This window comes from Triturus cristatus, chromosome 4_1, assembly GCF_964204655.1.
Source record: "Triturus cristatus chromosome 4_1, aTriCri1.1, whole genome shotgun sequence".
Classification (NCBI taxonomy): domain Eukaryota; kingdom Metazoa; phylum Chordata; class Amphibia; order Caudata; family Salamandridae; genus Triturus; species Triturus cristatus.
Window position 1 is genome coordinate 1,046,116,706 of NC_140585.1, and position 9,206 is coordinate 1,046,125,911.

Sequence of the window (9,206 nt, forward strand, 5' to 3'; positions counted from 1 at the left end):
CTGTTCTGTGTACATGCCCATCAATAACACAAGTGACATGTGAGGGAGTACATGCCAATGTACAAAATCACATACACAAACATGAGATGTGTAGTCAGCAGTGGGGTGAATGTAACATTGGCATTGTGTGCACAATCATGTGCCATTAATCATGTGGCCACTGGGCACTGTTGAGAACTGCCCATTGGCCATTCACACAGCATGATGTGTCCGTAGGTGCTGTCAAAGTGCTCCGCCACTCAAATCACAGTCATAGGCACCAATGTATGACACCCAAATCGCGGTAGCTACCGCCTGGCACCAGCGGTTTGTCACCGCCAATGCCCAAGACACAATTGTGGTAGTGATAGGTATATACACATTGCCAAATGGCGGTTGGCATGCTCCACCACCCAAATCACGGTCATAGGCATCAATGTATGGCACCCAAATCGTAGTAGCTACCGCCTGGCACCAGCGGTGTGTCACCGCCAATGCCCAAGACACAATCGCGGTAGTGATAGGCATATACACATGGCCAAATGGAGGTTGGCATGCTCCGCCACCCAAATCACGGTCATAGGCATCAATGTATGGCTACCAAATCGCGGTAACTACCGCCTGGCACCAGCGGTGTGTGACCGTCAATGCCCAAAACACAATCGCGGATAGTGATAGGTACATATGTATTGCCAAATAGCAGTTGGCATGCTCCGCCACCCAAATTACGGTCATAGGCACCAATGTATGGCACCCAAATCGCGGTAGCTACCGCCTGGCCCCTGCGGTGTGTCACCGCCATAGACCATACCCTTACAGCCAATGGGAATCGCAATATCCGGTAGCCTAATGCAATTTTGAAAATCGAGGTAGGCGTGCTCCGCCAGCACGGAGCCGGTCATTGGATGCATTTGAAAAAGGCTGACCTGGAACACGAATTGCAGCAGCTTAGAACCACTAAAATTAGCCCAGGGGGCTATATATGTGCGGGGAAGAGCCTCACATTTCCACAGATCACAGAGCCTGCTGCCTGCCACCCCTCACCACCAACTGCTGCTGCTGCCTCCAGGGACTGCTGCGTGCCACCCCTCAATACCAACTGCTGCTGCTGCTGCCGCCTCCAGGGACTGCTGCCTGCCACCCCTCAACACCAACTGCTGCATCCAGAGACTGCTGCCTGCCACCCCTCAACACCAACTGCTGCTGCTGCCTCCAGGTACTGCTGCCTGTGACCCCTCAACACCAACTGCTGCTGTCACCTGGTCACAGTGATGGCGAGGACTGAGAAGATCTGGGCCAGTCCCTTCACCAGCGAGGAGCTGGAGGTCCTGGTGGATGAAGTGCTCACACAGTATCCAAGGCTATATGGTGCCCCAAATGTCATGGTAAGTCTTCAACAGTGTGAGTGAGAGTGCAGGGGGGCAAACATGAAGTTGAGCTGCTGCAGTATGGGCCTGAGAGTGTGGGGTTTTGTGATGCACTGCCTAGCATGCTTTCTCCAGGGGGAAGGGGTGTGTAGCCTATTTCACACGTTTCCCGGCCTGCACATCAAGATTTGAGGGACATGTATTGTCTTGTCAGCCATACAGTAACGCAGCAAGTTGGTAATGCAGGAGTCAGGACAGTGATTGCTTGTGTGAATGGCTGTGTGGGTCCCTGTAGTCCTTCTCAGTGTGAGTACACCTGGCCTGCACAGTCACCACCCAATCTGACAAGGACACATCACTGAATGTACAGAGTGTTCCATGAGTCTTTTTTTTCTTACTCTCCATCAATGACCCATCTCAGCCCTGTAGATTGCACACGACAGGCCTTGTGAAAAGGGCGTAGGTTTGTGAGATCATGTCCCTCAATGTGACATCCATGACACAGTGAGTCATTCACAGGGCAAGGACATTGAGGGCTACGCAGTGTTGGACACAGTGAGTCTACCCCCAAACATATATTGATATGTAGTATATGTCTTGCTCTACCTAAAAATGGACAGTAGATGTGGGCAGAGTACACATGGCTTTATGTGCTGGCATCCTGCATGTGTATGAGATGGGCAGGTACTGTGTCCACCCTCACTCCTACATGCATTTACGTGTGGTTCTCCCATGCTGATGTACCATGTGAGATGCATTCTTGTCTCTGTTAGACATATCTGTGGATTTGGGATGAGTCAGTATCATACTACTGTACTGAGATATATTGGTACATAACACTGTGTCACTGATGTTTTCCCCCTCTTATCTCCCATGCCTATAGCTCAAAGTACACCAGCGTAAGGCTGTGTGAAGGGCCATTGCATGCAAGGTGCGGGCTCTGGGTGTCTCAAACTGACGGCACACCCACTGTCACAAGAGGCGGGATGACATCTGCCAGCTGAGCAAGAACATGGTGGAGATGACGCTGGGGCTGCTCCCTCGGACTGGCAGGTTGGTGCAGCACAGCATGACACAACTAATGGCCTGCATCTTGGCCGTGACACAGCCTGAGCTGGATGCACGTTTGAAGGAACATCAGCAGCAAGCTAGGGGTGAGTATTCTGGGAAGGGTGACTTTGGCTGTGAGTGGCTGCATGTGTACACACCCTGGGCCAGCGCTGGGCTATGTGATGTTGGTAGTGTGATGCAGTGGCTTGTAAGTGGTCTCTGTACTGGGTGCAGCTGTCATGCATTTGCCCTACCTGTACTTCCTAATGTAATTTGAGTTCTGGGCATTTACATTGCATTCTGAGTCGTGGGCTTCAGGTATCGTCTGCATTGGGGTAGTCTGGTAAATCACATGGAAGGGAACAGCAGTGTGCCTAATCTGAGTGTGCTTTCATCAATGCGTACATTGCCTGACCTCAGATTTGTGAGGGTTAGACATCTGACGCCAATGTGCAACAGTAGTTGTGCCCAAAAGTACAACATGGTGGATGGCATGAGCTCATGGCAATTGTGGACTGTTATGTTGGAGTCTGTATCTGTGTTGTCCCCTTCTGCTCCATCCAGATATGACAGTGGCAACATGTTGTGGGATTCATCCTTGCCCCCATCAGGGCCCTAGGTGTGCTCAGAGCTATTTGTGTGTCTGCTTAAATGGAGCCACCGGCAGGATATTGCGCTGTGTGGTCATCACATGGCTTGCTTATGCCTGGTTTGCTTGTTGACACACACCGTTCGAGTTAAGAATTGAGGTTGCACAATATTATTGCACAGGGTGGTGTGCAACATGTAGATTTCATCATCTTCAGTGATGCTTTGCTTTGCTTGCATATGTTTGTTCTGTTGATGCCAATGAACTGACCCTACATCTCTCTCTCATGCAGCATCTCCCGTGGGCATGGAAGGACAGGGGACCGACACCAGTGGTGAGGCATCAAGCACAACAGCTGCACACAAGCACAGTGACACAGATGTGACCAGCACCTCGGAGGGGGACTGGAGTCTGCTGGAGGAATCCCAGCCAGAGACGCAAAGCTCAACGTCATCTAACGCCAGCGGTGATGCATCCATGTTGGCGGGCACAGGGAACGGGGACTCTGCCTCCTCTTCCACCACACAGCATACAGTGCCCACCCTTCCAGCTACTTCCACTAGTGCTGCCCGTGTTCACAACAGTAAGAAGGGAAGAGTGTCCTTCACCCCAGGCACCGATGCCCCTGTCCCCCTTGCTGCCATCAGTGCTGAGTCTGTGGACCTTTTGCGCCAGCTGTGTGTGGGTCAGACAGCTCTCCTCAATGCCTTCATATACCACGACAAATGTTGGCACAGGTGGTTGCTTTCATGTTGGGCATAAATTCTGATGTGGGTGGGCTACACCGGACTGTCCAGTCTTTGTCCTCCGCAGTGACGGCGGCCCTTCAACTGGCACAATCTCGGAGTCCAGCTACAGTCCCTTTGTCCACCCCCCTGCCAGTGGCCACATCTGACGATAGTGACCACGCACAACAGACCTCAAGGTCAAGATACAGCACACGCAGCACACAGCAGCAGCAGCCCAAGCGCTCCAGGGCGCAGACACCATCCCCAGAGAAAACTAAAGCCACCCCAGAGCGCAAAGACAAAAGCCTGTCGGGCGACACCAAGGGCCACAAAGTCAAGAAGCAGACCTCAGGGTCACATGCCTCAGAGGCATCCCCAGCCAAGGACTCTCCTGTCCCAAATGCGTCTCACAAAGACAAGCCGACAGTTTCCGTGCCCACTGAGAAGGTGGTGCCTGCTAAGAGTACACATAAGAAGAGCTCCAAGGCAGATTCACCCACAACCTCGACTCCCATTCAAAGCCCTGTGAAGCAGGGAAAGGAGGGCACTGTAGGGGGAACACCTGGTAAACAGGGGATGGAGGGTCAAAGGCAAGGCCAGGCCAAGTGAATCGCTGTATCCAGCATGTCCCCAGAGGGAGGGCCACCGTCTGCACCTGATGCAGCTTTGGTGGTGAGTGTGCCTGTTGCGTCCGCACCACTTGACATTAATCCTAAGACAGGGAAGCCATTTCAACTCCCCAAAAAGTGGAAAGGCACCCCTCCACAACCTCTAACTGTCCCCAACACACAGCCAGCTCCCAGTCCGACTGACAGCCAAGTCTGAGTGGTAGTCACCCTCACACACCTGACTCTCCCACAGCGGTGCCTGTACTGCCCATTGTTACCCCCATGAGAGTGTTGCTGACCATGGCAGGGTAGAGTCACACACATTCCCTGAGCAGCTTCTCACGGACTTACTCTGCACTTTGTGCTGGCCACTGGCCTTGTTGTTCACTGCTGTTTGCCCCTTGCCTGTGCAGCTCCTCATGGACTTACTCTGCACATTGGACTGGCCACTGGCCTTGTTGTGCACTGCTGTTTACCCCTTGCCTGTGCAGCTTCTCATGGACTTACTCTGCACTTTGTGCTGGCCACTGGCCTTGTTGTTCACTGCTGTTTGCCCCTTGCCTGTGCAGCTTCTCATAGAATTACTCTGCACATTGGACAGGCCACTGGCCTTGTTGTTCACTGCTGTTTACCCCTTGCCTGTGCAGCTTCTCATGGACTTACTCTGCACTTTGTGCTGGCCACTGGCCTTGTTGTTCACTGCTGTTTGCCCCTTGCCTGTGCAGCTTCTCATAGACTTACTCTGCACATTGTGCTGGCCACTGGCCTTGTTGTTCACTGCTGTTTGCCCTTGCCTGTGCAGCTTCTCATGTAACTACTCTGCACTTTGTGCTGGCCACTGGCTTTGTTGTTCACTGCTGTTTGCCCCTTGTCTGTGCAGCTTCTCGTGTAACTACTCTGCACTCTGTGCTGGCCACTGGCCTTGTTGTTCACTGCTGTTTGCCACTTACCTGTGCAGCTTCTCTTGTAACTGCTCTGCACTTTGTGCTGGCCTCTGGCCTTGTTGTTCACTGCTGTTTGCCCCTTGCCTGTGCAGATTCTCATGTAACTACTCTGCACTTTGTGCTGGACACTGGCCTTGCTCTTGTCTAATATTGGTGCCTATCTGTGCAATATGTGAATAAAGACAGTTGCTCCTGCTATCTGTTTTGTCAGTGTCCTTACTGATTAAAAAATGTTTCTGTGTGTGTATGGTTTACTGTGCCGCATGCTCTGTATGCCACTTCAACATTGCCAATGGCTTGTCTCACTTTTTCTAGTTTTTACAGGGGTGACAGGGACTTTAGTTCTTCCTGACTCTGATACTTGTGGGTGCAATGATGGTGGTTATAGATGAAATACTGCTGTCATTATCATTCTTTGTTCATGTTAGCTATATTGAACACATGTCAGGTTAGCAGGCACTGCCAGCACAGAGTGGGATTCTATCCTCAGGATTGCAGGCAGGCTGGCCAGGGTCATCATGTATGTGTGATCGTACTTTCTGTGTGCCCAGCAGTGCAGGTGTATAGTCATCTTGTGATAGTCAGTCATCCTAGTCACATGGATTTCTTTCAATGTGTGCACTTGGGTGGTCAAGAAGTGTGCAGTGTGAAGGGGTGACTTTGTCGGGGGTGTTGATGTTTGTGTGCCCCTGCAATGTCAACTACACACGTGTCACCCAGGAGTAGAGTGCCTGTTTGTGTGATTGTTCAGCCCTGTGATTGTGGTTGTGTGCACATGTGTGTGTTGTATATTGTGCACTGTTCAGTGTGTTGTTGTGTCCTTGCAGTTCTGGCTGACTCCTACTTGTTGTTTTTGGCAATTGTGAGTAGGCAGAGTATGTGACTGGCAAGTCAGTGTTGTGTTTTGTTGATCTTGATGCTGTTTGTGGTCATTGTGAATACCTGCATACACTGACATTGTGGGTGTGTTTTCTCAAGCATTACTGTCACATGGGGCTTTATTGCCTCCAGTATGGCATGTGGTTTGTGGTGTAATACCATCCCCTATCTGTGTTTCAGATGCCTACCCATTGTGAATCTCCACTCCATCTATTTGTGTCTGGTACACTCCTGGAATGTCCACTACTGACGTACACACCACTTCACTTTCATGTCAGCTGTCCCCTTGGGTTGCCTGTGTGTGTGCCTCCCCATCACTTCATTTGTGTCACTGTGCTTTGTGGTGCAGATCTTTGCACAGGAGCAAGGTGCCACTCAGGACATTTTCCCAATTGGTTATATGTGAGTTTCTTGTACTGTTTAACAGTCATGGTTGCTCATATGCAGTTCAACTGTTTGTGCTGCACAGTCCTCTGGTCATGTTGTTTCCACTTTGGTGTGCCAGACTTGTGCATCTGTGGGTGTTTGGTTAGGTGTATGTGGGTTTGCTGAGGTTCTGCTTCACTTCCTGAGTGTGATGTTGTCAGTGTAATGTTTTGATTGTTGTTGTGGGTGTTCATGGTGTGTCAGTCATATCTGTGTGGGACTGGTGTGTTTGGTGTGCACACACTGTTTCGTGTGCATGCAGTGCTGTGGGTGTATATTGCCTTTTCCTTGCCTGACGTGCATCCCCCGATGTCCTGCTGTGTTTGCAATGTGATTTATTGGCATGTGCATCTGTTGTGTGTTTGATGTGGCTGTGTGCAGTGTTTGGGCTGTGTTGTCTCTTGCAGCTGACAGATGCTCTGTGTGTGGTGTTCTAATTACATGTCAGTGTCTGTGTTTTGTTGGTGTGGTGTGTTTCATTCAGATGTGTGTTGCAAGTGTGGTGTGAATTACTTGTGTGTCTGTCACATGAACTTATGTCTATTCTAGTTCCTGTGCTTGTGTTAGGTGCGTCCTTGGTGTTTTCTCCTCTCATACTTGAGCTGTCTCTTGTCATTCTTGTGCATGTGCAGGCATGTGGTACACTGTGACATCATGTTAACTTGATGGGTGGTGTGGTATGTCTGTCTGTATGTCATTGTAGGCCCAATTCTCCCAATTTGTGTCCATGATTGTTTCGTGATGGTGCACTTCTTGTCTGTGTTGTGGTGTGTTGTATGTGCATTGTTCCTGGCTGATGAGGTTGTGCACTCCTGTTCGGTCTGTGTTCCCATTGCCTTTCCACAGTTTTGCTGCACAGGTCATGTCTGTTCTTGTTGTGGTTCTGTGTGTGTTTTTGTTGAGTTATCTGGCATCCCTGTGTGTGTGTGATGTTTGTGGATACCCCGCAGGGAGTGCGATTGTTTGTCTGTGTAATGACTGGACAATTTTGACACCCTTCTGTGTGTCTGACACTGGTGTTGTGTGTTGCAGATGTGATGGGGGCTATTATGTGTGAAGATTCCTACTTGTGTTTGACAGTCATGGAGTGTGTCAATGGGCCCTGTGTGTTGTGCTGCTGACATACTCCCGTCAAGTAGTTGTATACATATGTGTGGCTGTTCACTGTTTGACTTCAGGGCCTTCCTTTCATCCCTATGCCTATGCATGGGTTGCCTTGCTGTCTCCCTGAGCTGTTGCACTGAGGTGACTGTGGTTTGACTTCACTCACTGTGCCAGCCATGTGTGATTTGATGGGCTGAGGGTGTTCTTATATGTTCCTTGTCTTGCATGTGATGTACACATGCTTGGTAGTTAGCTCCTTGGCCTTCCATTTGTGGACACCTCACTTTATCTTTCCTATATGTTGTACTCCATTGCTGCTGGCATGTGGTCTGTGTATGTGGCTGTGTGTCAGTTTGGGGTATGTCTGTGTGACTTGGCAGGCTGTGTGTCCAGTGGAGTGATTGTTCATTATCTGTGTGTGTGTTCATTTTCTGCTTGGACTCAGTTTTCTTGCCATGTGTGTGGTGCTGTTGTGGTGTGTGGGTTGCCCTGGCCCTGCGCTTCTGTGCTGTGTGTTCCTCTGCTGCAACTCCTGCTGTGGCTGTCTCCCTAGTTGTTTGTTGTGTTGTGCAGGGTGTGGGTTCACCTGACATGTCCCTTCATGGGTGGGGCCTAGTGTGTGTAGGGTGGAGGTGTGGCCCTGTGGTCTTTGTGCACTGCCCATGCCTGGCGCTGGCCCTGCCTTCTGCATTGTGCCCATGTTTTCCCACGTCTTCACCGCTGCGGTGACGTGACCGGGACATTACTTCATGATCGCGGTACATAGGTGACCTGGATGCGGAGGGGTGATTCAGTGACAGGTAGGACACGTGTGGGTACACTTGTGGATGTGTTCCTGGCCCCACCAGGGTGTCTGGTGTGGACATGAACTCTATATCAGCCCATGAGTTGTGTGTTGTGGTTGTGTGCGGAGTTGTGTTATTGCGTACCTGCGACGGTGCATGGTAATGTATCAGGTAGAGCACCGGGAAGACGGATAGAGCTGGATCCATTGCCGTCGGGACCGGGTGGAAGGGACCGGGATTCTGGTTTCGGGCTCCGCTGTCGAGCTTCCGCCGTCTCTGGTTGGGCGGTTTCTCCGCTGCGGTGCGACTGGCTGTTTGGGGCATCCTGATTTGTACAGCGGACGGGACGTCATTCCGCACGGCGGTGAGTCTCCATTGGCTATCACCGCCGCGGTGGCGGGCCCACTTTGATGGCGGTTCGCGTCGCACCACGGCGGATGGGAAATGGGCTATGTTTGGCCATACTAATATGGCGGGAGTGGGGACCGCTGCTGGCGTGTGGAAAAAAGCATTTTCCGCCAGCACCGCGGTGGTGCCTCCGCCCGCCATACTAATAGACCTCTTAGTTCTGTAGCGGGTTGTGGGTTTATAGGGGAATAGGGTGGGAAGTAATGTAATTATAATAAAGTAATTATTAATGTTTATTTATTAGTATTTCTAATTAATTTATTATTAATTAGTTATGAATTGGTTATTAATTAATATTATTTAATTAATAGACACTTATATAAATTGTGTCATTTTTTT